Source organism: Drosophila suzukii, chromosome 3, assembly GCF_043229965.1.
Source record: "Drosophila suzukii chromosome 3, CBGP_Dsuzu_IsoJpt1.0, whole genome shotgun sequence".
Lineage (NCBI taxonomy): Eukaryota > Metazoa > Arthropoda > Insecta > Diptera > Drosophilidae > Drosophila > Drosophila suzukii.
Window position 1 is genome coordinate 47,648,269 of NC_092082.1, and position 6,000 is coordinate 47,654,268.

At 32.4% G+C, this 6,000-nt stretch overlaps 1 long non-coding RNA gene across 1 annotated transcript; it reads right to left on the reverse strand.

Annotated features, from left to right (window-relative positions):
- Positions 1-3,756: 3,756 nt before the first annotated feature.
- LOC139353236 (uncharacterized) lies at positions 3,757-5,066 on the reverse strand. The gene is made up of 3 exons (XR_011604406.1): positions 4,907-5,066; positions 4,233-4,356; positions 3,757-4,124 (listed from the first exon to the last, which is right to left on the reverse strand). It is a non-coding gene; the product is annotated as an uncharacterized lncRNA (long non-coding RNA).
- Positions 5,067-6,000: the final 934 nt, after the last annotated feature.

A 6,000-nucleotide genomic window follows, 5' to 3' on the forward strand; every position in this document is an offset into this window, starting at 1 on the left:
GGCATGGCTAGATCGACTCGGCTAGTGATCCTGATCAAGAATATATATACTTTATGGGGTCGGAAACGCTTCCTTCTGCCTGTTACATACTTTCCGACGAATCTAGTATACCCTTTTACTCTACGAGTAACGGATATAATTATAGTAACAAAACTTATAGTAGCTGAAAAGAAAATTTTTAAAAAATCGTTTGGCTTATATTTTTGCCAGATCTTTGAAAAGAACAATCTTCCTTTTACGTTTATGCCTTCATATCTAATTATACCCGTTACTCGTAGAGTAAAAGGGTATAATAGATTCAACGGAAAGTATGTAACATGTAGAAGGAAGCGTTTCCGACCCCATAAAGTATATATATTCTTGATCAGGATCACTAGCCGAGTCGATCTAGCCATGCCCGTGTGTCCGTCTGTCTGTCCGGATGAACGCTGAGATCTAGGCTATTGGGACTTGGCATGCAGATTCCTGAGCTTCTTGCGTTTGTTTCAGCAGGGTGGCACACCCACTGTAACGCCCGCAAGCCGCCCAAAACTGTGTTCCTACCCTTTTGATGCTAGAATAAAAATTTTAACTGAAATGAAATGTTCCTAACAATACTTATCGATTGACCCAAAAACAAGTTTGCCACGCCCACTTTAACGCCGACAAACTTAAAAAAATCGTAAGTATGAACGCGGATATCTTGAAAACTATCAAAGATTGAGAACTGTGATTTCAGATTTAGATTCGGTAGTCTTGTGCGCAGCGCAAGTACACTCTATACTCTAACGACCACAAACCGCCCAAGCCTGAGCCAGCCACAATTTGTATGCTAGATACAAAATTTTAACTGAAATGTATTAGTCTCGTCAATACCTATCGATTGACCCAAACGTTTGCCAAACGTTGCCACGCCCATTAACCATTCTACCGCCCACATAACCATATATTGAGATCACGGGTAGGTGGCGCATTTCAATCTCACTTTGCTGCTTGCATATCTCCATGTCCCTTTGGTCCCTTAAGCTCAGTAACGGGTATCTGATAGTCGAGGTTCTCGAATATAGCGTTCGTCCTTCTTATATTTAACTTTATATAAATATTATATTGAATATTTAAAAGAAAAAAAGTTTATATTCTTCACTGTCTTCACAAAAATTTCGACAAATTTTTAAAAAAAAGGACAGATGCCCTTAATGCAGTGGTCGGCAGCGGCCTATCTAGTGAGCATAGGGAAGTGTTCTGCCCATCCTCTGCTCGCTGACGTATAACGTACATGTTCGTGTGACTTCGGCATGGGTCTTCGGGTAATTTTTTTCTCAACTTCGGCGCGCTTTTTTGTTGCTGCGGCAGAGGATCTCAGTGCAAAGCAGAGAAACGTCTCGCTTCACACTAATGCAAGGCAAACTTGTAATGGTATGTGTGTGCCGACCACTGCCTTTATGTGATTAAAGTAAAGATACTGTTATTCAATCAGAAGAATTTAAAACCCATCTAAGAGACAAAGATGAAATAAAAAGTATTTTCTTAAATAAACAAAAAAAAATAAAAGAAAACATTTTTTTTTGTTTGCCACTTTTGATCTTCAAAAATTGAAGTATTTAAGAATAAAAATTTGGGAAGAAAAATATGGACGTCGTGGATGCAATGAATAATAATAAATACCTATTAATATTAGATACACGAAAAACTTTCAAGGAAATAAGTTTGAATTGCGATAGTTGCTCACAAAATCGTAATAAGGCTATGATAGTTTATTTTCTAAATTCAGCGACATTTACTAAATCTATTAAAATAACATACTAATTGCCAGGTCATACAATGATGCTCTTTGACTCCGTTCATAGCACAATTGAGTAATTTACTCGAAATAGAACAGTGTGGGATCCTAGTGAGTGGCATACAATTATAACAATTATTCGAAGTGCAAGAACCAACCCTTTTTCATATGGATGTATACCGCTAAAATATATAGATTTTAAGATTTGTAAATTATTTTCTAATATACTTACATAAAAGGTTAATAAATTACAATTAAGTTTGCTTCGGTCAGCTACTTATAACAAATAGAGCTTTAAATTTAAACACGGGTATTTTGAAAACAGCCATAAAAAATCCATTAATATGAGTTTTACTCAACATCCAATTAGTTTATATACTGGAGAATTAAAAATATTTGAAAATAAGTTTAACGACTTAAAATTACTTTCCCAAAAACAACTATCCCAAGCCAATTTCATGACTAATATTATAGCCTTAACACATCGAAACAATTTAGAGACACTTTAAACGAAAGCGACGAAGATGATTGAATATTTATAAAAATAAATATATAAACATTTTTTTTTTTTAATTACCAATAAAAATAAGTAAAAATCATTTAACGTAACCGCCATTTTCTAACTGAGCTTTAGAAAATTATGTTAGAAAAAAATTGTAACTGAAATGTATTAGTCTCGTCAATACCTACCTGCCACGCCCGCTCTAACGCCCATAACGCTTAAATCTGTCTACCGCCCACACAACCACATATAAGGTGGTAGGTACACTGGTAGAAAAAACATCGTAAATGTCACTATTTCGCCAACGTTTCAACTATTTTTCCCAGCGGTTTAGAACCTAACATGAAAATCGTAAAAACGAAAACGCAAATAGTTAATTATTTTTTGAATAATCTCGTAGTAAATCCAACGATTTTTTAATTTCGATCAAATATGTTAAAATAGTACAAAATAATTAAATTAAATATGTTCCATAGTAAAAAGTATTATATTTATACCCGTTACTCGTAGAGTAAAAGGGTATACTAGATTCGTCGGAAAGTATGTAACAGGCAGAAGGAAGCGTTTCCGACCCCACAAAGTATATATATTCTTGATCAGGATCACTAGCCGAGTCGATCTAGCCATGTCCGTCTGTCCGTCTGTCCGTCTGTCCGTCTGTCTGTCCGTCCGGATGAACGCTGAGATCTCGGAAACTATGGGAGCTAGGCTATTGAGATTTGGCGTGCAGATTCCTGAGCTTCTTACGCAGCGCAAGTTTGTTTCGGCACAGTGCCACGCCCACTCTAACGCCCACAAACCGCCCAAAACTGTGGCTCCTACAGTTTTGATGCTAGAATAAAAATTTTAACTGAAATATATTGTTCTCATCAATACCTATCGATTGACCCAAAAAAAAGTTTGCCACGCCCACTTTAACGCCCACAAACCGCGAAAACCTGTGACGCCCACAATTTTCATGCTAGATAAAAAATTTTAACTGAAATGTATTGGTCTCGTCGATACCTATCGATTGATCCAAAAAAAAATTTGCCACGCCCACTCTAACGCCCATAACGCTTAAATCTGTATACCGCCGGTAGGTGGCGCATTTTAATCTCGCTTTGCTGCTTGCATATCTCCATAAAGCTGAGTAACGGGTATCTGATAGTCGAGGTACTCGACTATAGGGTTCTTCCTTGTTTTATATTTATTTTAAATATTTTCATATTTAGTTCCAGTAAATAGAATATTTCATTTGAATGGTTTTTATAGTTAAAATAATTATAGCCCGCCCTCAAACTCAGCATATTTTTATTTGGATTAAATAATTCTCATATTTAAATCAGACTGGGATGAACTTTAATACAAATAAAAATTGTATTTAAATTAAATATAATCCCCGTTAAAATAACTGTACTTTATGTTTGATTTAAATGTATTATTTAAACCATACTGTTAGGGTGCGTATTCAATTTAAACCAAACCGTTATTTTATATTTAATAAAGAACCAAATAAGTATGTGGTTTTATTGAAAATAAACTTAAACTTATAATCCAAACAATTGTTCTGCTTAAACTCTATTTTTACCATGCTAACACGTCATCATTACTTTTGTTTTAAATACATTTGTACTCAACGTAACTCTTAGAATTTATATGATACATATATACATATACATATTATACATTATTATACATATTTTTTATAATCACACATTTTTTTTGTTTTCCCACATTCGTACGTCTGCATGTGCGTACAAAACTTTCCTGCGAGTCATAGTCGTGATAATTTCTTTCGCTTGTTGGTTCCTTTAATGACGGTCCACGAATTATTTAAGATGACAGATGTGAGCAATACGGTGTAAATGTAGTCCTTGTAATCTGTGAATAAGAATATGTTATTAGATTTTTGGTAATGGCATAATTTAGAAAAAGTCAAGCTTATCATAAAAAGATAAAATTTATAAATTTAAAAAAATTATACATTACCAAGTGATACAGTTTTCTGAACTGTCTTTAATAGTTTAAGTCGCTCTTTGTTTTGCATTTGCTCTTCGTAAAAGCAAAAAACCTTTTCCTTAAATGGGTCCCATATATAAAATTGCTATAGTTGCTATAAAGAAAAAGTTAAATAGTTTTATAATAAGTTTCGAGTAGGTGTTTTTATATAAAGGGATTTAATAAGACAATAATATTGTTTTAATTTATTTCGTTTTTTATTTTTTTTTTAATTTGAAAATTAGTTACATTTAAAGAAAAATCACGTGAAAGAACCAAAAAATATTATAAAGAAATAGATGAAACGACTGCGACGCCACAGAACCGAATGCAACGGCAGCAAAGCGTCTTTTTTGCGTCTTTTTAGTGTTTTCCTTCTCGTGCATTCTACTCATTTTATCTAGTTTTCGCGCGTTTTCACTTAACTTCCTTTCATATTCTTCATTTCTTTCGCGTATTTTTTATCCACTTCATGTTTATTACCCAATCGTATATATTTTATCGTTTTTAAATGTAATTTTCTTTTGAGCTTTGTTTATTTCGTTAAATGTATTATCTAAATTTTCACGAAATAATAACGCGCTCAACAAAGAAGAAACTCAAAAAAAACGTGGACATGCACATGCCTTAATATTAAGTAATTATTGTATTTTTATTTGACTCACCTTTTTTCAGTACTTTTAACTTTTTTATTACACTTAAATTAACACTTGTATATCGAGCTCTATTAATCACTTTTACATCCGATCAGGAGAACCGCTTGCTTCGAAGTGATCGCGGGATTCGCTACAAAGCGGAGTGTCAAACTATTTCGTATATACATACATACATATGCATGTGTGCAAAAAGGACGCACAAAATCTGTCGCGTGCCGTTACTTTACAATAGAGGTCAAAGTAATGGGGAAGAAAATAAGAAAATATGTACAAATAAGTCCTTAAGTTTAATAACTTGTATATGTCAATTTAGTATCATTTATTTTATTTTATTATATTTATATATTATAAGAACATATCTTATTGTCAAAACATCGGTACACAAGAAATATTTATGTTCTTATGCACATACATATTTTCTTGACCGCCAATGTACAAATGCGAATGGAAGAAGAAGACGCGCTTGCACATTGTGCCGTTGGTTTTAGTTTTTGGTTACGGCCCAGCGTTTACAATGCACGCACATTTTTTCTTTGGCTAAGCATGTTTTTGTACTTTTAATAGTAAATTACAAAGCCAAATCTTATGTTAATTGTCATGGAAATTGAAAGAGGCTGCCGGTCGTTGGGCAGCCGTAACTAAAACCCTTTTCTTTAAATATTATTTTATTATTTATTTTTATATTATATTATATATTATTATTTATTTTATTTATATATATTGTTCTTTTGAAAATTACTAATAATTTAAATTATTTTGTGTATATGGGTCACAAACTTAATACATATACATACCTATGTAATTTGATTTATAATTTACAATTATTTGGTCAAATACAAATTTTTAAAACGTTCTATATTTAAAATAAAAGAGTAAATATTCCGAACAAATTGAAAAAGTATTTACTTGAAATATAAAAAACCATCAAATATACTATGAATTTAACTACTTATTATAATAGTTAAAACCAAGATGGCAACATTGAGTTTAAATGTGACTAACTTGTTTTTAAATAAAAATCACTTTGATTTGAATGTTTACATATTTGACATAAGGCTTAAATATGTTTTTTATTTAAATGAAAGGTTTTTATATTAAGTATG